The sequence below is a fragment of the Polypterus senegalus genome, chromosome 10 (assembly GCF_016835505.1).
Source record: "Polypterus senegalus isolate Bchr_013 chromosome 10, ASM1683550v1, whole genome shotgun sequence".
NCBI lineage: Eukaryota > Metazoa > Chordata > Cladistia > Polypteriformes > Polypteridae > Polypterus > Polypterus senegalus.
In genome coordinates this window covers 12,956,515-12,983,562 of record NC_053163.1, presented here as the reverse complement: position 1 = coordinate 12,983,562, position 27,048 = coordinate 12,956,515, and the positions used below count along the sequence as shown (strand labels likewise).

General features: G+C 38.7%; 1 long non-coding RNA gene across 1 annotated transcript; it reads left to right on the top strand.

The window, feature by feature from the left end:
- Positions 1-15,173: 15,173 nt before the first annotated feature.
- Positions 15,174-26,142, top strand: LOC120536765. The gene is made up of 5 exons (XR_005635189.1): positions 15,174-15,232; positions 21,548-21,600; positions 21,723-22,060; positions 23,478-23,519; positions 24,798-26,142. It is a non-coding gene; the product is annotated as an uncharacterized LOC120536765 (long non-coding RNA).
- The last annotated feature ends 906 nt before the right edge of the window (positions 26,143-27,048 follow it).

Below are 27,048 nucleotides of genomic sequence, written 5' to 3'. Positions count from 1 at the left end.
TAGTATGAAATTGAAAAAAAGGATGGAAAGGGTGATTGATTTTGTCTTGATTTAATTATCGTGACCATCATAATAATCTCCTGTAATAGAGAGTTAGAAAAGGGTGATGTAAGAAGGTAATGTACCTTCTCACATTAGCAATTCATTTAACAGAATTCTTATATTAACGAGTGGATTTGCCTTTCGCTGCAGCTACTGTGTTTCTTGAGAACATATTACACTGCAAGACAAAGTACTAGTAGCTTTAACACAAAAGTCTAATTAACAATCCCACATGTGTCGTTTTACACAGATCCATGAGATTTTTTTCTTTTAATTTAAATAATTATAAATTCACAATGAAAAGATACCATTTGCTAAAAGTATAAAAAGCAGATTTGCTGTTCTGCAGTTGGTGGAAGAAAGATTCAGTGTTTCAGGTTGTATAGATATTTAACCAAAACTTTGTTTCTCTTCAACTTCCATGTTCTACAGCACACAATCTTCACAGTCTATCAGTAACTACAGTGGTTTAAGTATAGAACGCAACATCTTTATTCATGCATTTGGCTTTTATCTTAAAATTCAGTTTCTTATCATTTGACCAGTGTAATCAGAATATAAGTTTCATGTCACCCTGCTGTGTACAAAAATTATTTTATAAATCCACTCACATGTACTGCCAGATGTGCTGTCAGCATTTAGAACTGCTAGGCAAGCATTTCAAGAGAGAAAGGTACAACTACGAAAATGGGCATTGTACTGTTTCTGTATGTTAGAGATTAAATTGAATCCTCTCCTTGCATTGTTTGGAACCTAAGTAAGGGCCTGCACGTGGAGAAAACAGTATAAAAGACTTAGACAGCAGCCAAACACCTCGAGGCAGATAGACGAATGGGTGATAACGTCATCCGTTCTGAAAATCCTTCCATCAGAGACGAAAAGTCTTGCTATGACTTCCTCGTCTGTAATGCCGCATAAATCATCATTAAAGAAAGCTAAGTTATTTTCTCTTATGTGATTTCTTATCGGGCGGCACGGTGGCGCAGTGGTAGCGCTGCTGCCTCGCAGTTAGGAGACCCGGGTTCGCTCCCGGTCCTCCCTGCGTGGAGTTTGCATGTTCTCCCGTGTCTGCCTGGGTTTCCTCCGGGCACTCCGGTTTCCTCCCACAATCCAAAGACATGCAGGTTAGGTGGATTGGCGATTCTAAATTGGCCCTGGTGTGGGTGTGTTTGTGTGTGTCCTGCGGTGGGTTGGCACCCTGCTCAGGATTGGTTCCTGCCTTGTGCCCTGTGTTGGCTGGGATTGGCTCCAGCAGACCCCCGTGACCCTGTATTTGGATTCAGCGGGTTAGAAAATGGATGGATGATTTCTTATCGCCATATCACTATGGGAGCGGTATCGCCTTTTAATATTATATCTATATAGTTTCAGGTTACTTATATATCCTGCCTTTAGGTGCAATTTTTAGAAAGCATGCAATTTCATATCACCTATATGCTGACAACTGCCAAATTTATTTCTCCCTCAAGCCAACTGACTCCACCAAACCTCTCCTCGACTGCCTATCTGACATTAAGGACTGGCTGGCTGTAAACTTCCTTCACCTGAACGATTCAAAAACCGAGGTCATTGTTTTTAGTCCCGACTGCAAACAGGCTCCACCCTTGGCCTCGTTTCTCTTCCCATTCCAGTAACTTCGTCTGTCTCCAATCTTGGAATCAAAATGGATACGTTCCTGAAAATGGATGCTCAAGTCAACAGCACAGTAAAATCCTGCTTTTTCCATCTAAGGCGAATCGCCAAACTCAAGCCTATTCTGTCTAACCACCTCCTGGAATCAGTAATCCATGCATTCATTACGTCCTGGCTTGACTACTCTAATTCCTGCCTTTTTGGTATCAGTAAAGCCACGCTTTCTAGACTCCAACTGGCTCAAAATGCGGCTGCAAGGCTTCTAACTGGAAGTAGCAGAATCCAACACATTTCACCAATTTTGAAAACCCTTCACTGGCTGCCGGTTAGATTCAGAATCGATTTTAAGATTCTCCTCCTAACCTATAAGGCACTAAACGGTCTAGCCCCCGCCTATTTGAGTGTCTTGCTCCATTGTCACAATCCCCCTCGTGTTCTTAGATCCACAGATCAGCTGCTCCTAACCGTTCCCAAGGCACGTTTTAAAGCTCGTGGTGAAAGGGCTTTCTCCGTCTGTGTACCCAGGCTCTGGAACTCCCTGCCCTTAGTGGTTAGGCAAGCCGCTTCAGTCGCCACATTCAAATCTCGCCTAAAAACGCACTTCTTCACATTGGCTTTTAATTCTTAACCTGTTTCATTTTCCACTTGCCTTCTGCTATTTTCTCTATTTTATTTGGTCCCTTGACCTGTTTTTAGTATCTCTGTTTTAATTCTCTCTTAATGTTTATTTTTAATATTTTGCTTTTAGTCCTGCTTGTTGTAACTGTACAGCGCTTCGGTCAGTTGTAATGCTGTGTTTTTAAGCGCTCAACAAATAAATATGGTATGGTATGGTATATATATATATATAATCTCAGGAAAAAGTGAACACACTACCTTCCTTATTTATCATTAGATATTTTAAACATGCTGATCAACCTGTGTGTGCTGGACAGTGTTTGTTTTAAAAAGTAAAGAAATAAGGTTATTTTAATCTTTATTTATTTTTTATCTTTTACTGCACTTCAGTCATTACTATTGAGAAATCATGAAGGGCAGTCAATGCTCAGTGTTCTGCAGTGGCACAAGTGGGGCTGGAGTAAAATGGCACCCCAAAATAAAATGGTATCCCTTGTGGTCACACTGCCATTCAAATTTAATTTATTTTTCTTCTGTTATGAACTTATACATGGGCCTGTAAATGCTAATTACATGGGCACTCCAATTGCAGTGGGTGATTAGTTTTTCTACCTCCCATTAAATTCACATTGCATTTGAAGTGAAATGTTTAGAAGACTAATTCAATTCACACTGGAAGCTTGAGGTGGTTCTGTTTTAGCAAGTGAGTGTTTCTTATACAGTTCTGATTTCCGAGCTAATTAAATTTTGTTGCCCATGAGGTGATTAGAAAGTAACTTGGCTAGCTATGTTGTTGGTTGCCATTGATAGCCCAGCTTCTCACAATTTAGTATTAACATAACTGCAGGCTCATTAAGCTTTTTGTTCTCTAGCCCTGAAACGGAGTCATGGTCATATTTTTTGAATGTTGCTTGTAGCTTGTAAATGTTAAACATCATTGCTGTTTTTAGCATTTATAATTTAAATCAATAACGTGGATCCAAGATACAATACCATTAATTTTGCAATGTAAATGATGCAGATTTTCACTTCAGCAATTTATTTAATGTATTTGATTGCTCTAGATAGTATATTAGTTTTGCACTGATCAGATTAATGAATGTTAATCTTTACTAGCATCAGTTATTGTACAATAAAATTGCTGCATGTATTAAATTCACCTAAGCTACTGATTTCGGTGTGCCCACTTAAAAAAAAAAAATTGTTCTGGCCCCCTATCTGGTTCATTGTAGCTTTGATACTGCACTATAAGTATACTGAAAGCAAATTATTAAAAAAAAGCTGAAAATGGGAAAACTGGAGCATGAAACTGCCAGTATTCTATGGACTTAGATGCAAGCTACATGATCTCCTTAATAAATTCCTGCTAAATTAATCTGGTGAGTAAAACATTAATACTTTAAACTTAAGTGTCCTCATAGGTTGGCAGCATAGTGATTAGTTCTGCTGCCTCCAAGATCAAGTGTCCTAGTTTCCAGTTGCACACTGGTTCATTCTTCATGTAGAGTTAACATGTTTCCAGGGTCTGTATTGGCTTTCCTCCAAATATTCAAACACATGCAAAGTTTGTTAGTAGGCGTTTCAAATTTGGGTCAGAGTGAGTGTATACAAAGTATGCCCAGTGATGAACGTGCAACTTGAGCAGAGTTGGTTCCCGCCTTGCCTGCGATGGGCTGTGATCACACAATCCTGAACTGAATTAAGCAGGTTTGAAACTGTCATGTTGCCTTTCATAAGTGTCTTAAGAAAACTCAATTTGAAACATCAGCCAAATGGTATAGACTTTAATGTCTTGATGCTCAAGTTTAATCCCCGTCACCATCGCTTTGTTACTCTGAGTAAGCCACTTAACAATGCTGCAGAGTAAGGAGAATGGAAAGAATAGCATGCTTTGTGAAGTGTGAAGGTAAATGGGGGGTTTAATTTTACAGATTAGCTCAAATATGTTGGTAATATCTAAGGGTGGAAATAGCCCACACAAAACCATAATGGACAAAAAGCAATCATACAGCTGAGTAACTACTTAAAGTTTTCTTTCTTACTCTAGAAAATAACTTAATACATCCATTTTCAAAACTGACTGAAGTCTATTTTAATGATATTTGATCATTGGAGAGCCTCTGCAGGCCAAAAGTGGGAGAATTTCTGAAACTTTCCAAAAGTGGCAGAATTTAAACATACTGCAGTTTATTTAAGATTGAAAGTGGAGTTCCATTAACTAAGGGATTACAATAGTCCAGTCTCAGTGCTGTAAATGCACGGTTTAGGCATTTGATATCTGTCATACATTAGGACTGTGAATCTAAGCATGTCTCCTTAAAACAATGTGACATTTCACTAAGTTATTAGACTTAAGGGCTAGGCAACATATGTCCCTTCCTTGCTTGGTATTCTTTGTTTAGACAGTTACCAGATCTGATTGAACCTGTTCCCTTTTCAAGCACGCAGTTATTCTGGAATGAAATAATAATAATTGCTAGCACACGTTTAGAATTCCATAGAATTACTTCCCCATATTATACCCTTTGATTGATAAGTAATGCAGGGCTGTTTATGGGCAAGAAATGAATAGAACTGTCGTAACAATGGCTGAGACTATCCTTTCTAGCAGTCTACCCCAGTAAAAGGGTTTAAACATTTCTATCAGGGACTGGCTACCCTGAAAGGATTGCAATAAATACTCAAAGACCAGGAGCTTCCTCATTCCGAATGTACAGACCACCATCTGTTGCTAGTTCACTCCGTCTCAAAGGATTTAACCTGAACAAGCACAGCTCAGTATACTACTGAGCCTGTTATCACTAATGACCTGAGTTAGAATCCCACAGAGCCTACACACGTCTTGTTCCTCATATTACAGCACCTCAAACTCTCTGGTGACTACTAGTGCCAGTAAACAACAAGACCATTTCAGTGAGATAACAACAAACTTTACTTCAATCTAAAGTTGTGTTTAATTGAAAAGAAACCAGACATATAAAACACTAGACGTAAATACAACAAGCTTTGTGTCAGGTAGTTTGGCTTTTCAACTGTTGTAAACTTTACCTTCTTAATCCATTTTAGGCAACCCTTTTAAAGTGCAAAACACTGCACCATTGTTTTCCTCTTAGGCCATTTGTAACGCTTTTATAGATGGATAGTTTGACAAAGATGTCAAAAATGTGCTTCCAACTATTCTTTTTTTATAGAGTAGCTTGGTGGCTGATTGTGCAAGATTTAGTAATAGTCGCTTTAGCTGATATCTGACAACTGATGATTGCCAGTGATCTTCTCACTTGTTCATGAAGCTACTTGAGCAAAATACAATAACATGTCAACTAAAATGTTCCAGGCACCTACTTCATGTCTCCCTACAAGCACAAACATGCTGGTTAGAGATTAAATCTTATGCAATGTACAAATCATTACACTATCTTTGTATTTTACTTTTCATTTGTATATCTCCCATTATACTACACTTTCTGCATGCATGCAAAAATCCTCTTTCTCTTGGAAAAAAACTCATTGTCATCCTTTGACTCATCGTCATCTGCTTGCTGACCCATCCATCCCTCTGTCTAGTCAAAAAAATGCTGTCTTTCCCTGATAGAATTTATATACTGAATGTTCTTGTTTTATGCAGTTTTATTCATTTAAAAACTGCATTTTTATAAATAATCCTATAAAAATACTAATATTCACACAAATTAAATGCTAAGTCTTATTTAACTGACTGACAAAAAAGCACTATTTCTCACTACAATACAACATTTTACTTTAGAGGAATCAAAACAAATTCTACAAAAAGATACAAAATACATATGCAATAAAAATAATTAAAATGGGCAAAATAGTTAGTAAAGTTATACTCACTAATCATAGTGCCAGAGCGTAATATGTTGCTTGTTAATCAGCACATCAGCACATGTATTTCACTGTACTATGTATCTGTGAAAATAATGCATTTTAAAGCTGTAAATTATTGCAGACAAATATGAGGGACAAAACATTAGAGAATGACTCTAAAAAAAAAAAAAGCTAAAAGTTTTTGTGTGTGTGTGTGTTTTTTTTTAACTATAAAAAAAGAAAAATGTAGCTGTGTTGATGTCACATGCTGGCACATACTGAGTATGCATTATGCATCTGCAAAGTATATCTGTCCCCAAAGTGTGTAAGCATGGTGATCACCAACCACTACCCAACCACCACAATGTCACATGAGTGCAATTACTGCATGTTGGAGACTATGAAGATTTCATACCAACTAAATGGCATTAAAAAACATCATTAGTATGTGTTCCACCTTAGCGCCTACAATAAGCATTGCAAGTCATCTCCCTCTTCCGCCTATGTAAAATGCCGCACACTTTCACAAAGAAAATGAACAGTGAGGTGTGTGATATTAACATATCCAGAGTCATCAAGTGTTGTCATAATATTAGGAGAGATCTATCTGGCCTCTTTTGCACCAGAGTATACGTTATAGGGAATATGGCTTTGGATTGTGAGGGAGCTATTCACTGAAAATATGCAATAATAAAACTGACAATTAAGTAAGTTACATGATAGATTAGTCTTTATTTATCCTAAAGGAGAGATAATTCCCACTACGAAAGACAAACTTGAAAGTACTTCTGGGGGAAAAAAAGGCATGTATGACAAACCCTCTGCATTTTACAATGAATAAGTAGTTTCTGTGCCATTGTGAATTTATTTTCAGTTTCTAAAAATATTGCTCTGATTTGCATGAAGGCTAGCTCATAAAAGGAGGGCTGGTATTTAGAATGAATATGCTTGGCAGTTGCATAAAAAGAATGTTTCAACTTGTATGTACTTATACTGTACATAAGCATTAAAAACAAATATTAAAGAAAGGTGAAAAGGATACCATTTGTTGCAAATGCAGTGAATTTATCAAGGGACCTTGCTTAATTTATTTAATTTTAGATTAACTTAATTTATTCTTGCATAGTTCCGTTCCCTTCATTGATTGCAGACTCAATGTTACAGTAATTAACAAGTATAATATAATCCTGGGACAGCATGTTGGCCTGGTGTTTAACAATATTGCCTAAATGATCTTTGGTCCCCTGCTTGGTCGCTGTTTGAAACTTCCCATGTTTCTGTATTTTTCCACCAGGTTCTCTGCTTTTATGTACACATCAGCAAAGACATGCATGTTTGGTGAATTGCCAGTTGTAAACTGGAGCTCTGTGAATGCATGTAGTTCTGTTTATGACTAAGCTATGCTAGGGACTGATGTCCAGTCTTGGGAAGCATCCTGCCTTTCAGTCAGTGCTGATCCGACAGACCTTATTTGGATTAAGTTGGGTTTTAAAGTGTCATTATCCTGGATTCCTTTCTATTAAATAAGATTGTACTATTTTACTTTTAACAGGCATATCCCACAAACAGAATTATATTTTCCAAATCAAAGGCACTGTTCAGATACTGTATCATTGAGAAAGTTAACAGAATCTTAGGTTGTATAGTGTGATGTGTCACAAACAAGTTAAAGAAGGTTAAGCTTAAGCTTTATAAAACTGGTAAGGCCTCATCTGTAGTATTATGTGTAGCTTTGGTCTTAGGGCTATAAAAAAAAATACATACCAGTATTAGTACTAGAGAGTCCAGAGAAGAACAACTAGGCTGATTACGGGACTGCAAGGGATGAGTTATGACGAGATCTTTAGACAGTATTCCTCTTGATGTGATACAACTTTCTTTCAATATGGCTGACTACGAGCTACAGAGTGTTGCGGTAGAACTGTAGTCAATACAGATGCAGATCCAATAGCTCTCTGCTAGACAAAAGCATCTTAGGGATCAGATAACACATCTCTTACAGATCTCATTGGTGTCCAGGACCTTTGGTGTGTCATTCTGAGTCCGCTTTATTCTGGTTTCTGCTTTTGACAACAATGATGATGTTAACAGAACTTGAGAACGTTGACAACAGAGGCAGGGGCCCAAGTGCAGGTCACCTCCACTTTCTCAAGCTATCATTACCACTCACAACCGCTTCTACCCTCTCTGCTCCCCTTCCATGCCTACAGACAGCGGTGATGTGCTTGTCAATTGTACACATCCTGAACTTTCAGTTAACTGACCATAAACCATTTGTGTCTTGTTTTTCTACCTCACAAGTTTAAAGATGAGGACAGGACAGCCTTGACTGTCCTTGAAAAGCACCAGAGCTGGAGTGTTGGGACAATTGTAGTCCATGCTGGCATTAATGATATTCGTCATCAACAGACAGAACTCCTGACAACATACTTTACAGCCCTTATTCAGGCCAGCAAGGGGAGGACCCTGGCTGCGAGGATTGTTGTGTTAAGTCCACTTCCCATGCTGCTTAGATGAAACCTATAAGGGACGTTTAAAAGGTTTCCGCGTTTTTTTTTAACTCTATTTATTAAGAACTTCAAAAACAAATGACGTCACTTTTCTACATAGTCTCCTTTGTTTGCGATGCAATTTTCCCAGCACCATACCACCTTTTTAATTCCCAATTGCTCCTCCCGCCTTCACCGTTTCCAATGAAAATATAAAAGTGCAGAAACTTTTTGAACATCCCTCGTACAATCAACACCTTGCCCTAAACACATGGATGAGAACTCAGCTTCATTGACAACTTGGCTATCTTCTGGAAGAGTCTACTTTTCTGCAGATGTGATGGCCTGCATCCAAACAGGTTCAGCGCTCAGGTCTTCTCTGAAAATATTTCAAAACTAAACTGTCTTGTTTGACTATATGACTTTAGTCCTAATGTTCACTATAATCCCATGTTACAATATGATAATTTTGTAGTGGGTTCACCTATAGATGTGCACTGTGTCAGCTCTATAATAATGGAGTTAAATCTAATGAAAAATCCCAGACAATGTGGAATAAATGTGAATAACTTAATTACCCTTTTCAAACTGCTCTAACACTCTTATTCAGCTGTGCTCTTCCAAGAACTTAAATGTGACTTTAATAAATATTAGAGGGTTAACCATCAAGAATTTTTAACGATCTTATTAATGATAGGGAAATGGACTTCCTTACATTGAGTGAAATATGCAACCCCAAATCAGAAAAAGTTGTGACAGTGTGGAAAATGTGAATAAAAAAAGAAAAATGAAAGTTATAAATTCTCCTCAAATTTTATTTCATTGCAGACAGTATGAACACAAAATAATTCATGTTTTTTTTTTTGTCAACATCATTTGATTTGTAAATAAATATCCATTCTTGCCATTCAGGCTTGCAACACATTTCAAAAAAAGTTGGGACAGTACAGCATTTACCACTTTGTACAGTTCCCCTGTCTTTTAACAACACTTAAAAGACGTTTAGGCATTGAAGAAATCAAGTGACTAAGTGTTGCAGGTGTTAGTTTGTCCCATTCTTCCTGCAAACAACGTTTTAGGTGCGCAAACAGTATGGGGTCTTCGTTGACACATTTTTCGTTTCAAAATGCGACAAACATTCTCTATAGGAGACAAATCAGGGCTGCAGGCAGGCCAGTCAAGCATCCGCACCCTCTTCTTACGTAGCCATGCCTTTGTTATGCGCGCAGTATGTGGATTGGCATTGTCTTGCTGAAATAAGCATGGGCGTCCCTGGAAAAGACGTTGTCTTGAAGGCAGCATTTGTTCCTCCAAAACTGAGATATACTCAGCATTGATGGTGCCATCGCAGAAGTGCAAGTTACCTTTGCCGAAGGCACTGACACAACCCCATACCATGACAGACCCTGGCTTTTGGACTTGTATCTGGTAACAGTCTGGATGGTCCTTTTCTTCTTTGGTCCGCAGCACACGGCGCCCATTTCTTCCAAACAAGATGTGAAAAACCGATTCGTCTGACCACAATACACGTTTCCACTGCACAATGGACCATCCCCGATGCCTCCGAGCCCAGAGAAGTCAACGGCACTTCTTGACACTATTTATGTAGGGCTTCCTTTTGGCACAGTACAGTTTTAGCTGCCATTTCCTAATGTAACTACGTACTGTAGTGCTTGAGAGTGACTTCCTGAAGTAGTCCTGAGCCCACACAGTTATATCATTTATTGATGAATGACGGTTTTTAATGCAGTGCCGTCTGAGGGCACGAAGATCACGGCCATTCAGTTTAGGCTTGTGCCCTTGGCCTTTGTGCACAGTAATTTCTCCAGATTCCCTGATTCTTTTCAGTATGTTATGCACTGTAGTGGGAGAAATGCCCAAATCTCTTCCTATCTGTCTTTGAGAAACGTTTTTCTTCATCATTCCAAAGATTTTTGCCCGCACTTGGTGGCAAACTGGCGATCCTCTGCCCATCTTTGCTCCTAAAGGAGTAGGCCTTTCCTCGATGCTGCTTTTGTACCAAATCATGATTGCAATCACCTGTTAACATCACCAGTTTCAAATCACTTCATTATTTAGTTATTATACCTCATTACTACCCCTGAATTGCCCCCATCCCAACTTTTATTGGAATGCGTTGCAAGCCTGAATGGCAAGAATGGATGTTTATTTACAAATCAAATGATGTTGACCAAAAAACATGAATTATCTTGTGTTCATACTGTCTGCAATGAAATAAAAGTTAAGGGAAATTTGTAAATTACTGCTTTATTTTTTTATTCACATTTTTCACACTGTCCCAACTTTTTCTGATTTGGGGTTGTAGTTTAGTTGTGATAGCGCAGCAGTGCTAATAGAAACAGCACCTTCAGATTACAATTTTATTCATTCAGTTTACCAGGCTAAAAAAAGGCAGCAGTTTATCAAGTATTTTTTCGAGCAAATTAACTGTAAAGCTATGTGTTTTAATATTTTCATATTTTGCAAGTATTTTGCCATTGTTAATCAAGGAGTGTCACAGTCTCTCATATTGACTATTGATAGACCTCCAAAGTATAATGTGTCTTTTCTCAAGGACCTCTTAGACTTATTATATAGATAACCAATGTGACCTTCCAACGAGAGTTTATTAACTTACTGCACTCATTTGATCTTACTACGTAAATCAGGCTTTAGTCATCTCAAAAGGATTAAAATTTGACATGATGCAGGTGGATATCCGATCATTTCTGCATCTTACTTGATGTAGAAAATACTGGTAACCACAAATAAAGAGAAGCATTATAGAGAACTACAGACACATGGAATTAGCTACCAAAGTAGTGTCTTAGAAAGTAGGATTCTGCAGGGCATGCAAAACTCAATCTGATGTTGTTTAGAAGGAATTAGAGCTGAAGCTCAACGGCCCATTATTCATTGTCCCCTGGCGCTGAAAACGCTAGCTACGCCTCTGACTGCACGGGAGTATCAGCGTGCTCACTCACCAGAACCTATAAACTGGGTGCAGCGGGACACATCACTCTTAAAACACTGAATCTGCGTGGTGGCTGATGTGGAAATACCACTCCTACTAGATACTAGAGCTAGAGTGTTGCTTTTAAATAAAACCACGTTTGACCGATTTTTTTTCTCATGTGCCTGTTAAACCTGCAATTGTATAACTCACTGGTTATGGTCAGTCTCCTATAAATGTCCTGGGTACAGTTACTTTCACTGTGAGTTACAAAGATAGAACCACTTCAGCAGTGTCTTTCCACATCACAACAGGTGGAGCTAACTTCATGGGGCTTGATCTTTTCCTTGCTTTGCAGTATCAGACTTTGAGGGTTGCCACATTTTGCAAGTTGTGGACTCTTGGCTACAGAGGTTTCCAGCCTTATTCACAGGTCTTGGCTGCATCGCTGGCTTTATTCACAAGCCAATGATTAACCCAGACATGGCCCCAGTGATTCAGCCCCTTCTGTCGGATTCCACTAGCGCTAGGTGAGGAGGACTCTGTGGAGTAGGACAGGTTGCAGGAGGCAGGCCTTATCAAACCTTTGTTATTGCACAGAAAAATAATTGGCAAAATTTGCCTGTGTGTGGATTTCAGGAAAGTTAATAAAGCCATAATTCCTGATAAATATCCATTGCCTACAACAGAGGAGCTCACAACACAGTTCCAGGGCTCAGCCGTTTTCACTAAATTGGACCTGGCACAGGTTTATATTCTGCAAGCTGGGATCTGACTGCTTTTGTTTCCCACTTAGGGGTTTTCAGGTTCACACGGATAGCTTTTGGATTAAGCTCAGCTCCAAGCTGTTTCCAAAAGATCATGTCACTATAATTGGTAAACATTCCTGGTGTGTCGATATATCCAGGTGACATTGTGGTACATGGCCTCACATAAGAACAACATGATATACGCTTGCAGCAGGTACTGCACTGACTGGTGCAAAGCCAGGCCACCTTAAATGTTGAAAAGTGTATTTTTAGTGCTCCAGAAATTGACTTTGTTGGGCACAAGCTTACGTGCAATGGTATCCAGCCCTTACTGTCTAATGTGGATGCTATACTAGCCTTGCCAGAGCCTAAATCAACTACCAAGTTGGCTTCATTTTTGGGTATGGCAAATTTTCTACCTTTGTTTTCTACCACATTATGCTGACACAACAGCACCACTGAGGGCCCTTTTGAAAAAGGATGCTACATGGGTTTGGACTGCAGCTTGTACACCGGCAATTCATGACATCAAACAGCTCACAAGGCCACCGACACTAACTCATTTCAGCCTAGCTGCCCCCACTCTGGTCATATGTGATGCCTCAGCTGTGGCATTGGGTGCTGTTCTATCCCAGATAGTTGATGGCATGGAGTGCCCAGTTGCTTTTGCCTCCCGTGCTCTCACAGAAGCTGAACAGAAGTACTCAGTGGGAGAGAGAGAAGTGCTGTCTTTCTTGTGGGCCTGTGAACATTAGCATATTTATCTTTATGGCCGGCATTTTACCTTGCACACTGACCACCAGGCATTAACCACACTTCTGGGCAAGGTGGGGTTCAGGTTACAAGCCACTCAGGCTCTTCTGGTGGGCATATCGATTAAACCAGTATATCTTTAAACTACAGTTCACACCTGACTATGAAAATACAGTTGCTAATTTACTTTCTAGGGCTGTTTCCTTATCCCTGCCTGTGGGTGTGTTCTCAGAGGAGGAGAGGGTCTGGATTCACATGCTGCAGGAAGCACTTAAGGGCACAGTTGCCATGGAGGAACTACGTCAGGCCTCCTGTGATGATGAACTACTCTGTGTAATATGAAAATATATTTTGGAAGGATTGCCAAAAGCTGTGGAGCCAGCACTTCTTGCCTTTTACCTGGTGCGAGATGAACTCTCTTGTTTGGATGAGGTATGTGTAGCAAGGGGCCACCGAACCCTAATTCCTGAATCTCTCTGGGCAGGAGTACTCCACATGACCCATGAGGGCCATCTGGGGATTGTGAAGGTAAAACAATGCTGCAGGGACATGGTCTGGTGGTCAAACATTGACCATGATGTGGAACTGCTAGTGAAAGACTGCTGAGCTTGCTTAGTGAGTGGCAAGACACTGAGACCCACACCAGCTTCTTGGAGACCTGTGGCATGGCTGGAATCCCCTTGGGAACACTTAGAAATAGATATTTGTGGGGAACTCCATGGGGCTCCGGCTCATGCAAGATACCTTTTGGTTGTGCATGACTTGTATTCAAAATGGCCTGAGGCCATCATGCTCTGCTCCACCATGACACACTCTATTATACGCTCCCTACCTACACCTTTAGAGACTTCAGTCCTCACTTGGCAGTGCCCTCCACCAGAAGCTACATCTTTAGGGTTATCTTCCCAGACCCTTCCTGCTTCTTCACAAAGTTATCATCGACCGCAAAGAGCATGCATTCCCCGGCATTGGCTCAGTGAATACGTAACAAAAGGGAAAGGGGGGGGAAATGTTATGTCCAGAACTGAACCCTGTGTTTCTTTAAGTGTTTTGTACATTGTTGATTTCATAAAAGACAAGGGGCAGGATGGGAATATATGGGGGTTGGGTGGTGAACTGGGAGTTTGTCGGTAAAAGAAAGAATAATTTGCTTGGGCAAAACCTGTGTGTAACGATTTTTTTTTTTTTTTTTTTGGTCTGGATACAACAGATGCCCTTGCTGCTTCCTGAGAAGCTCTTTTTTCCGCCCTAGCAGCCCGCTTCTTCTCTTCTTTTATCAGCATCCTTTCGTGTTAAAGCTGATTTAGTCAGTGTTTGTGTTGCAATTACTTAGTACATTTTCTTTAATTTTTCACTTAATCTGGCACTTAAGTCTTCAACCTTCTCTAAGAACGATTTAAGATATAAAGAAGTATGGGAAATGACGGCGAAGTTAGCTGGGATGAGAATGGCTTTTATATAAAAAGATTAGGGTTTTGGGAGGGTTATCTTTTGAATCCCTTACTGTTGCCCCTCCCTTTGCCGATGAAGATGAAATAAACAACCAATATACTGCCGCTCACACAGAGATACAAAGCTGCGACAGGATGAGTAAGCATATCTTGTAAGTTTCATACGCGAAACCAGCGTAGCTTACACATACACAAAACGATAGAATTCGATTGTAAACCGATTCAATTACAATTACAAACTCATTTGAACAATACACAAGTGGAAATCAGCAGAATTAATATACAAACTAGTATTAGGCATATACAAGCCGATAATATACTGACATGAACCGATATATTTCATATGAATGCAACCAATAGAAACTAGTCATAAACCAATAGATTACGCACAACTTCATTACAACCTTTGGCTCTTTATAAATCATGCAGTATTCGGTAGTCTAAAAAGAAAATATTTCCTCTATTTTGTTATCTAAGCAGTAAATGAACATCAATATACACTATTATGTGCTATTTTTAGCTTCAGGGTTAGCCACAATGTATAAAATGTACTTTCTCTTTTTTTTTTTTTTTCTGTTCCACCTGTGACTCAGTTTCACTCAAAGCCCCACCTTCTTTTTTACTGATGATTTTCTCAGCAGTTCCTTTCAGTTTGCCTTCAGTTTTGAAGATCATCGCAGCTGCAAAGGACCTTGTCATAAACAAAACTTCAGATATGTAAGAATTTTTTTCTGCTTTATTATTTCAGCGCTTAGTAAAATTAAGCATACTTTCAGGTTTACTGTTTATTTTATGCAACTGGCTGTGCTCTTTTTCTGTGTTTTACTTCCTTTGCTTTGTGTTAACTGTATAATTCCTAGTCGTTGAATTCTGCCAGTGATATTTTTTTCTACAATTTTTTAGAATTTGCCTGATTCTGAGGATGGTGTACTCATTGTGATCCTCACATAGATAGATAGATAGATAATTCACAACTTTTTCACAAGCCATTTGGCTTTTATCTTCTATCTTAGTGCCGGCTCGGCTGCCCTGATACGGTTTTCTTACCTCCTCAGGTAAATAGGGAACCACACTGGTGCGGGCATTTATATGTACTACTCGTGTTGGAAGACCTCGCTCGTTTATCAAGTTAAAATTGATCAAAAATTTTACCTTGTCTTGCAAAACACGTGCAGACCAAGTTACTCGCAATCTAAGGGTTTAATGGATTATTGATTTGCATTTGTTTGTGACTATATAATTTTGAATATGTACACTACTGGTTTAAATATGAACTATGTTGATTTTTCACTTGTAAATCACTGGTTTCAGTGCGTTTGTTATTGGTATGTGCCCGATGCTGCAGCAGGATTAGCCCTCCGTATCAACCTACAAGAATGCGTAACGCTCATCCGTTACAATAAACGGAAAATTTTGCATGCACATGTGTTTACAGTGGTGTGAAAAACTATTTGCCCCCTTCCTGATTTCTTATTCTTTTGCATGTTTGTCATACAAAATGTTTCTGATCATCAAACACATTTAACCATTAGTCAAATATAACACAAGTAAACACAAAATGCAGTTTTTAAATGATGGTTTTATTATTTAGGAGAAAAAATCCAAACCTACATGGCCCTGTGTGAAAACGTAATTGCCCCCTGAACCTAATGACTGGTTGGGCCACCCTTAGCAGCAATAACTGCAATCAAGCGTTTGCGATTACTTGCAATGAGTCTTTTACAGCGCTCTGGAGGAATTTTGGCCCACTCATCTTTGCAGAATTGTTGTAATTCAGCTTTATTTGAGGGTTTTCTAGCACGAACCGCCTTTTTAAGGTCATGCCATAGCATCTCAATTGGATTCAGGTCAGGACTTTGACTAGGCCACTCCAAAGTCTTCATTTTGTTATTCTTCAGCCATTCAGAGGTGGATTTGCTGGTGTGTTTTGGGTCATTGTCCTGTTGCAGCACCCAAGATCGCTTCAGCTTGAGTTGACGAACAGATGGCCGGACATTCTCCTTCAGGATTTTTTGGTAGACAGTAGAATTCATGGTTCCATCTATCACAGCAAGCCTTCCAGGTCCTGAAGCAGCAAAACAACCCCAGATCATCACACTACCACCACCATATTTTACTGTTGGTATGATGTTCTTTTTCTGAAATGCTGTGTTCCTTTTACACCAGATGTAACGGGACATTTGCCTTCCAAAAAGTTCAACTTTTGTCTCATCAGTCCACAAGGTATTTTCCCAAAAGTCTTGGCAATCATTAAGATGTTTCTTAGCAAAATTGAGACAAGCCCTAATGTTCTTTTTGCTTAACAGTGGTTTGCGTCTTGGAAATCTGCCATGCAGGCCGTTTTGCCCAGTCTCTTTCTTATGGTGGAGTCGTGAACACTGACCTTAATTGAGGCAAGTGAGGCCTGCAGTTCTTTAGACGTTGTCCTGGGGTCTTTTGTGACCTCTCGGATGAGTCGTCTCTGCACTCTTGGGGTAATTTTGGTCGGCCGGCCACTCCTGGGAAGGTTCACCACTGTTCCATGTTTTTGCCATTTGTTATTAATGGCTCTCACTGTGGTTCGCTGGAGTCCCAAAACTTTAGAAATGGCTTTATAACCTTCACCAGACTGATAGATCTCAATTACTTCTGTTCTCATTTGTTCCTGAATTTCTTTGGATCTTGGCATGATGTCTAGATTTTGAGGTGCTTTTGGTCTACTTCTCTGTGTCAGGCAGCTCCTATTGAAGTGATTTCTGATTGAAACAGGTGTGGCAATAATCAGGCCTGGGGGTGGCTATGGAAATTGAACTCAGGTGTGATACACCACAGTTAGGTGATTTTTTAACAAGGGGCAATTACTTTTCACACAGGGCCATGTAGGTTTGGATTTTTTTTCTCCCTAAATAATAAAAAACATCATTTAAAAACTGCATTTTGTGTTTACTTGTGTTATATTTGACTAATGGTTACATGTGTTTGATGATCAGAAACATTTTGTGTGACAAACATGCAAAAGAATAAGAAATCAGGAAGGGGGCAAATAGTTTTTCACACCCACTGTATATTCATTACTATGAAATGCAATGTTAAGTTTAACTATATTAGTAGTGCAAAACTAATTGACGGTAACAGATGTCATGACGCGCAGTGCAAGCGTTTCTTCCTCTTAAGATGGCGACTGGGGTTCAATTTTTGGGTGCGTAGAGAGCATGTCACCTCCCACCGTTTAAAGACATACAGGTATGGTGGAATAGCAAAGCTAAATTGATGTGTGTCTTCACCCTTCGATGTTCTGCCACACTGTCCAGCGATCACGTCTGCCTTGTATCCTTGCCTCAGTTGCACCCTGACGCAGATGGATGGGGTGCAGATACCTATTCGGACAGTATTTGTGAGTTTATATATCGATTGCCCGGTCTGCTGGGATATACTGTATACTTAGCATTTGTGGTTTAAAGGAAATACTTTAGAATGATGTGTTTGCATAATTAGCCAAACAACGAATAACAATATTCTGTCTTTTCGGGCACAGTTAAGGAGACGTCAACCGACACTGGATGGGATGCCGGCACATCATATTCCCACAGTTTTATGTCATGCATATATATTCTGGCCAAAATAGTTTTTTTTTTTTTGTTTTGTTTTTTTTTTTTTGTGGTGTTCAAATGTCAAAATAAAAGAAATAAGTTGCAATGATTCTCAGACGTGCCGTTATCTAACCTACTTAATCTATAAGGAGACTCCACATAGACAATGTCTGAGCCCATAATTCACATCAAAGACGCAGAGTTAGGCCTGCAAGCAGCAAATCAAGCGTCCCAGCTGCTTTCTACAATTGCTGAATTTTTGAGATATTACGGACGCACCCCTCCGTAGTTCTGTGATTCTGTAGCTTCGATGAACAGCCATTGGATTGCAGGTTTTTGTTACTTGTTTTACTTGACTTGAATCAGATAACTCCTCCACCATCTTAACCAAAGTGTAAACTAGTGTAATCAGTATAATGTAAAACAACAACTTCCTCAACGGAGTGGAGCTCTTAAGGTATGGGTGTGCTGCCATCATCTGGCCGTTCATATAACTTCTCATTGTTTATATATGATAAATAATTTTCTAAATGTCCCTAAACGTTGTAGTTCATATTCGGAAAATATCCATTATCATCAACATGGATTTAAAAAAAAAAAAAAAAAGGATTTTATTTAGGTATGAAGGATTATATTTTTTTCACCCGTTTTAAACTTTATAACCACAGCACTTGCTTTCTTCACATTTACATTAAGGCAGGTAATTTGGGATTGTTCTGCTATTTGATCCTGGGGTGTAATTTTTCCAATGGGTTTAATGAACATTTTCTCCAGTATGTGCAGCTGGTGTACTTCTACTTAGCTAATCCTAGAAATCTTCCAAAGTCCTATACCCTTAGATTGGCTCTATGACTACAATACATCCTACAATTAATTGTTTGATACTGTACCTCATACCACTTTTTTGTCTAGGTATTAAGACATCTGAATTCTTCATTATTCTGAGCTTTGTTTTCTTGATCATTGACTTTATTTCTCTGTTCATTTAATTACATGCTACAATGTAGGCAGTCTTTCAGACACAAACTATTCCCATTTTCAATCTGCATCATCTCAAGGCTTTATATTTTGTTATCCTTTAATCTAACCTTAGAACTTCCTATTTACATTTGTGTAAAGTTGTGCTCCAGGTGCAATGTCAGAGGGATATTCACATGTAGAAATGTGCGGTTCCAAGGTACTCCATTGCAGGTCATATACTGCACTAATATGGGATCATTGACATATGGAGTCCAGGCCAGGACTGCACAAAATCAGTGTATGAATATGTGTGTGATATGTAGGCTTCAATATAGTGACTTCTACGTAGGGAATGTCCATAAGACAAGACAAACTTCTTGCACTGACCAACATTAGTACTAAAGCCAACAAGCACGTTACAACCTGTTTTGGAAAAAACAAACACCAATGTCCTACTGCTGTTGCACTTTGTGCTGAAAATGACCTAGCAGTCAGTAACACCCTCTTCAGTCAGGCTGATAAATACAAAAAACATGGATACATCCTTTATCTAAACAGTGACACTTTTTTTTCATCTATTACAGGTGCAAAATATGTGATTTCAAGATTGCAAAGGCCACATGTGGAGTGGCATGTTAGACTGATCTGTCCTTTTAAGCCAAATGTTATCAGGCATTTTCGTAACTCCAGGAAGCTGAAGCTCATTTGACATCATGAACACTTTACAGCCAGCTTCAACAATAAGTTGACATCCAGTGTAACTCTGAATGGTAGCACAACTCAAATATTGGACCAGTATCAATTTGTAGGGAAAAGCTTGGGGTTGATGACAGGATTGGCACCCTAGCCACTGTAAAAAAACCTCACACTGTTTCATTCCATTCGAACTGGTGTGGTGCTGATTAGTCACCCATTGTATGGCTGCACTTGGGTCCTAAAATTGGGATGCTGAGGTGGTTTGTCATGTGCTGGGTGCAGCAACATGCTATATCAGTGCATCCTCCCAAATATTATCATTATTATTTTTATTGTATTATAAAACTCTAGCTGTGCAATCAACAAAATGATTAGATTGAAAAATAGACCTCACCAAGACTGATGATTTCCACCTGAGCACAGTACCATCAACAGGGTCTTTGTAGGTCCATGAAAAGTAAATAATGGAAGCTTGGATTTGTTTTGTCATTTTATACTGTACCATCTCAAGTCATCAGGTGAAAGGTGCTGTGGACAATGTTGTCAAAGGTGGAATGCCACACATATTCATAAACCTCATTTATGACAATATAACATGCATTGTCCTCTTAAAGGGAGTGATACCTGAGCTTTTCATTATTTCAAAAGGTGTGACACCAGAGTGAGTGTAAATTCCTGTGCTCATTAACCACTTTATCAAATATTTTGGAACTACATAGTCACAGATATTGAACACAAAACATACCTGAAGTAAGTGTTCTTGGACTACTCTTTGACCCATGACATCTAAATGATAGACCAGTGAAGCTGACAAATTTATTTTAGAAACATTCTACACCAACAAATGTTCCATAAGGTCCACACAGCGGCTAATCTCAAATGTTCTACTGACAGCTTTGAAGACCCATGTCATTTCTTTGGTGTCACAATCAGCCTGAATAATACAGAAGTCCAATTTCATGCATTTTCTGGATCAGCACTTCTCCCCATTCATTCACCTTGAGGCAGTAATTAAGAAGATAGTGGATGAGTTTGAGTGCCTCAGTAGTGTTCTTTCTGAGGATTGCTTCTTGGAGAAAGTAATTCAGACAACCAGAGCCTTTTCTGGCTTTAATTATTTGTGTTCAACTGACACAACATCAGCACTCAAAAAATCTCAAGGTGTACAAAGTCTCTGTCCTCAGAGTAGTCTCTTTTAAACAGTAGCTGGGGAAACATGGGCCAACACAAAAGACTACAATAAGGACTGAGAAAAGTATTAGTCCTTATTTACTGACAAAACTACGTTGAATACTTGGCTCTGATGGACAGGACATGTCAGCCGCATGGAATATTCTGGTTACCCAAAACAGCTGCTGTATTTCAAACTCTCCTTGGGCAAAATAAACCCAAACAAATCTTGTTGAAATCTGAATGCTGTTTGAAAGGCAACATCACCCATGCTGGGGTTTCAGCTGGAGCAAAGTAGACAAGACCAGTTTGCTCAGCATGACATGGTAAGGCAACCCCCAAAACCTTGAAGACAGTCAACATGCAGACCTTAAGGCTTCCTGAAGGAAAAGGTTCTATCATCGGAGTCGAGACGATTAATTTTCCCACACTGCCAACATTCATTATGGCTGGAGTTTGCATGTCCTCCAATTTTAAGTGTTAAAATAGCAATAACTATCATTAGAAAAGCTAAGATAAGCCACCAAATAAGTGGGAAGTGCAACAGAGACAAAAACACATGAGAGGGCTCAATTACAAGGTAAAAGGGTGGATACATTAAAAAAATGACTTTAATTGGCTGCTGTTTGTTTTGCAGGATGCCCAGTTGGTTGCTGGTACCCTTCATTTTGGAAGCTGTCTCTCCTCTATGTAAGTATTAACAAGGCATTCCCACAGCCACCTTAAATGTTACATTCTTTCATATATAATACACTTGTTTAATTCTGCTCATTGATCTTTATTTTACTTTTTTGTTTATTTGCACCTGTCAGTGGCCTTTGAGGTGATCTGCGAGCCAAAGTCCCTTCAAATGGCTGTTGGTAACAATACATCACTTAGATGCTTCTGGAAATGTGAGAGTGAGAAATGTGCTGCAGAAAGAATCATCTGGACAAAAGATGGCCACGTACTTCAGTCACATCCACCAACTTAAAAATCAAAATAATCAAACAGTGAACGACCGATTTCAATTTATGTACTATAATGTAGGAAAATGGGAACATTTCTGTGGACATTAAAAATCTTCAGAATTCAAATGAAGGAACCTACAGCTGTATAATTATCATCGATGGAGCCTATGGTCAGGGGACAATACATCTGCAAGTGTCAGGTAAAGTGGCTGCTTCAAGAAAAAAGTAACAGCTGTAGTAATTCCAATAAAAAGATCCAAAGGCAAATTTTATTTAAAATATGACAGATATTTGATTCCAGATCTTCTTTCAGTTCAATTTCATTGGTTTACCAGGCAGGGTGTTTATTGCCTTGTGTTTTTCTGCTTATCCCTGTAAAAATTACTCAGGTTCTTTATCAGCCAGTGAGGTTCTTGCGTTCTCATGATATTAGACTTGCATCATTTATTTAAGCTGCTAATCTTGCTGCAGATTTGTAAAATACAACTGAATTTCTGAGAAGACAGAACGAACACAAAAGGCAGAGATCTGTTCTTACTTTTGACAGTGTCAGAAAGGCCAGATTAAATTTAAGGTGATTCAATGTTGTATAACAAAATGTTGACCAATGCCAAGGGGTCAATGCTTTTTATAGAGTGTATTTTGTTTTACAGGTTTTGTTAAAATTTGCTGTACTTCTGCTAACTACATACCTGAGAGAGTTCAAACTCTCCTTTATTTTATCTTATCAGTGAGGCATTCCAAACCTAGAATGAGACAGAGTACATAAAACATTTTTTTAATAAGACATAAAATTGTAGGTTTGTTCAAAAGAAAATACAGAAAGTACAAAACAAAGGGAAAATAACAAAGCATTTTCCCTTCTGGGCCTCCTTGCAGTACATTGGTTAGTCCCCTGTCTAAATAATGTGACAAGAGGATCCACCACTACAGTACTAAACCAGCCCTCTGTTATAATACAGTACTTCCAGTATCTCTTTTGGCCCATCACTGGTCAATCTTCCTCTCACCATCACAGGCATTTCCTACCCTTGTTTCTCACATCTCAAAGCCCCCCTGTATTCTAGAGGAGGCATCATTTCACCTTTGAGAATCACTTCCAGTCCCGACAGAAATGATATCCAGCTCAGGGACTGGTCTGAATTTGGACCACACACACACACTCGGTAGCCTAGACCTCCACTTGGTACCTACTGGAGTCCTTGTAGCCTCAGAGCTAGTTTGGGCTTTGAAGGGCCAGGACTAGGACTCCATTGAAGCCCCTGTGCTGCCGAGGTGCCTTGCTTGTGAAGGACCGCACACTCCCTCACGGATGCATTAAGGTCCATGAATCTCACAGTATCATTGGGGAGCATTATATCCTCCCTCCCATCTTTTTCACACTTGATGCATAGCTGATAGGAATCTGAATACTTTTTGTATTTACGAACAACTTTATTATATTTTTATTATAGTGACTATATTTCTACAGCATCCATTTTTACCCTCAGTTATTTTCCTACAACAGTTTTATTGCCAAGAATTTGCTTGTGCTCCTTGTACAGTTCATTTACTTATTTGTTATTCTGTTTTTTTAATAAATGAAAAATAAACACCTACTTACATTTTTTCCTTTAGATCCAGATGAAAAACACAACAAGGATGTTACAGAACAAACTGGTAGGTGGTAAAGAGAGTTTTCATTTAAGACAATTGTGTAAACTCATTTGCCACATTAGTTTATTTACATGGTGATGATAATGATATGCATTTCAATATTAAAGAAAAAAAAGCACAAAATGTAACTTTTTTTTTTTTAAGAGATAAGGCTTTCCTGACAGATTTAACCTCTACAACAGTTTGTGCATTTATGATAAACAGATTTCATTTATTGGTGAAAAATAAAAATCTTGTGATCAGAGACTCTTAATTCTTAAGAATGTGGTCCACAGCAAGTGTAAGCTTTCAAGAGATGCATATCATCTTAATATTAATATGAAACAACTGTAATAGATAAATACTGGACAGATTCAGGCAAGCTGCCATGGCTACATGTTGATGGAATGGAATTTCAGTTTGGACCAACAATAGTGGCTGTGACTTAATGAGAAATGAAGGGTTTAGGGTTATTGTGTGTTTTTTTTTTAAGCTTCAACAATTGTCACTTAGTTTTATTTATTGTTTATGTGTTTATTTTCTTATAGATCCAAACCAGAAATTTTACATTAATTTAAAAATTCAGTTAAGCATCACGGTAAATCATGAAAAGTTCATAAATCCTTTTTAATTAATTTACCTTTTGCTGGTATACATCACTGATATCCTAATTCTGTTCCTATGATTATGGAAACCTGATTGAAAAATCAAGTTTCAGTTTTTCAGGTGGCTGAAAATAGGCTTGGGCACCCAAATGATTTATGGAATGGACAGGACCATAGAAACATGGTGTTATTTTGTCAAAAATGACATTTTCTTGCAAAAAACATTTTATTGGTTCTAAGAACATATTACAATGGTTACTACTGGGGTCTAGCACAACAACCAAAGCTGTTTCCAGCCTCGCTTGAAGTGCTGTTCAGGTAGACTCCAGGCCCCTGACCCTTAACTTGGTTAAGCAGGCTTTTGAATGCATGTAGGTAGGTATGAATATATTAAAACTAGACATAAAAAGAAATACATTGAATTCTATTTAACTTTCCTCCTCTTGGCCAGAATAAGCAGGTTAGCAGTACACATTCTCTACACTGTCAGAGAATCACACTTTGAAAGTGCTAAGGGAGTATGGAGACCGCTCTCTTCCTCTCTTTATTTCCTATATGAGAAAAAGCAGAAAGCGGACTCTTTAGTTATTTTAGGTAGCAAGCAGTATACATGGGAAGCTTCTTTTGAGATGCTGCTGATCTTAGTGAAATAGTTGTTTTTAAAAACAACCCATTTGTGTGATTTTTTTTTTTGCAGATTCTGTGACTCCAGAAAAACAGGAAATTAATTGGATGGCACTTGGTAAGTAGTAAAAGGAATTCTCATTTGGTGTAAATATTTGGGCCCTTTCTTTTAATTCTTGATCAGTTTTCTTAATGTCCTCCCTCTGGTTGAGGTAATACATCTAAACAAGTTCTCTCAGGTTGCATGAAGCATTGATTTGGATGTTTGAAGAACACTTTTGTAATCTGGAAATTGAGTCTCTAGATTGTGCTTGATAACTGTGGAGAGAGTAAACATTATATTAGTATCTGTAGTTGAAGGCAGTGTTCTGCTGCATATCTTAATATTTTTTCCCTGTAAAGAATCTCTGCAAAACACGACAATTTTTACTTTAGGCAAAAAAGTCTGGATAAATATTATATTGTAGATATGTGTGTATAAAAAATGTAATAAATGATGTGGTCAAAACAGGCAGGAAAGTTGGCATAGGACAGGGGCAAAAATCAACAAGGCTCAAGGAAGAAAAGCAAAACATGGTAAAGAAGATATATGTCTTCATGCCAATACAAAATGAAGACCTCAGAATTATAGTTATTATTTTAAATGGAAATCTATCAATACACAGTCCACTTGTAGGAACTGATGGCTCAGTAGATTCTAGCTTGGTGCCTTTGTCACAAAAGTAGAACTGGTCATGATTGTTGAGATGCTTTCCATGGCTTGGTTTAAAGTGACCTGAGAATGATGTCTAAGGCTGCTTTAAGCCCATAGTCTCAGCTGGGAGTTAAGAGATGAACCAGAAGAAAAGGCTAAAATGGGGTGTGGAGGGAGAACAAGTTAAAGACAGCATAAGTCATAGAGACAGAGACAGGGTGGGTAATTGGGGTGCTTTCTCTTAGCACACTAGACATCCCAGAGGTTAGCAGGATGCTTGAACAGGTGAGAAAGAAGAGCTTTTATTTTTTTCTTTAAAGGTAGGAATTAGGCAAACCACATCACGCTTTACACAAGGAGTTTGAGACATATGGAGGCAGACCCAAGGAAGAAACAAGAGTTTGTGTTTTTTTATCCAATAGACTGGTCAAATACAAGAGAAGATACAATCTGAGGATTTTACAGCTCTACCCTTGTTTTTGATTATAAGAAACCTAAAGGGCTATCCAGGGAATTTCCATCGTGAAACAAAGAGCTGAGAAGTGAAGAATGAAGGAGTTAAAAAAAAAAAAGAAAAGAAACAGGTGAAAATGTTAAGAAGTGAAAGGCAAAATTGTACATTTGGTAATGGTGCTAACCACATGGACAAAAATCTCAATATACACACACACACACACAGACTGTTTTGCTTTGCAGTTTTATTATTGGTTAGGAAAACAAATTATTTGGTTAATTTAAAGAATGTAGGGCGGCACGGTGGCGCAGTGGTAGCGCTGCTGCTTTGCAGTTAGGAGACCTGGGTTCGTTTCCCGAACCTGCATGGAGTTTGCATGTTCTACCCGTGTCTGCATGGTTTTCCTCCGGGTGTTCCAGTTTCCTCACACAGTCCAAAGACATGCAGGTTAGGAGCATTGGCACTCCTAAATTGTCCCTAGTGTGTGCTTGGTGTGCGTGTGTGTGTGTGCCCTGCATTGGGCTGGCACCCTGCCTGGGCTTTGTTTCCTGCCTTGTGCCCTGTTTTGGCTGGGATTGTCTCCAGCAGACCCCCGTGACCCTGTAGTTAGGATATAGTGGGTTAAGCGGTGGATTGATGGATTTAAGAATGTGTGTGTGTAGTTGGCAATATTATTAAACAATACAGGTCCATCAGTGCTTAGGTGCTTAAGTTGTCTGAGCCTCATCTTTAGGAAGGTCTTTGTAATCCATGAATAATACAGAAACTGCTGATCCTAGGAAAAATAAATACATGGCAGAGTTATATATATGATGAAATTATCTTCTAGCTTTTGAAATATTGATAATATGAGTACATTTCTATGTTTATCAAAAATGTTTAATTATGTTACAATTTTACAGAACTATTGTCTTTGTATACAAATGTATTAATGCAGGTTTTAACACCCATTTTAGGACTTGGTGTAGTAGCAGCCTTGGTTTTTGTCATAGCTGTGTTGTCCTTTGTACTTTGGAAGAAAAGGTTAGGTAAGTCCACTTGTAAAAAAAGATCTTTATGACCAATTCTTGTAGAATTCCATGAATCTGATCAAGTTTTAATTCAAAATAACTTTATCTTGAATGCACTCCTCCTTACAATGTTTTGTCTTTAGGATGCAGCCACTGTCAAAAGAAA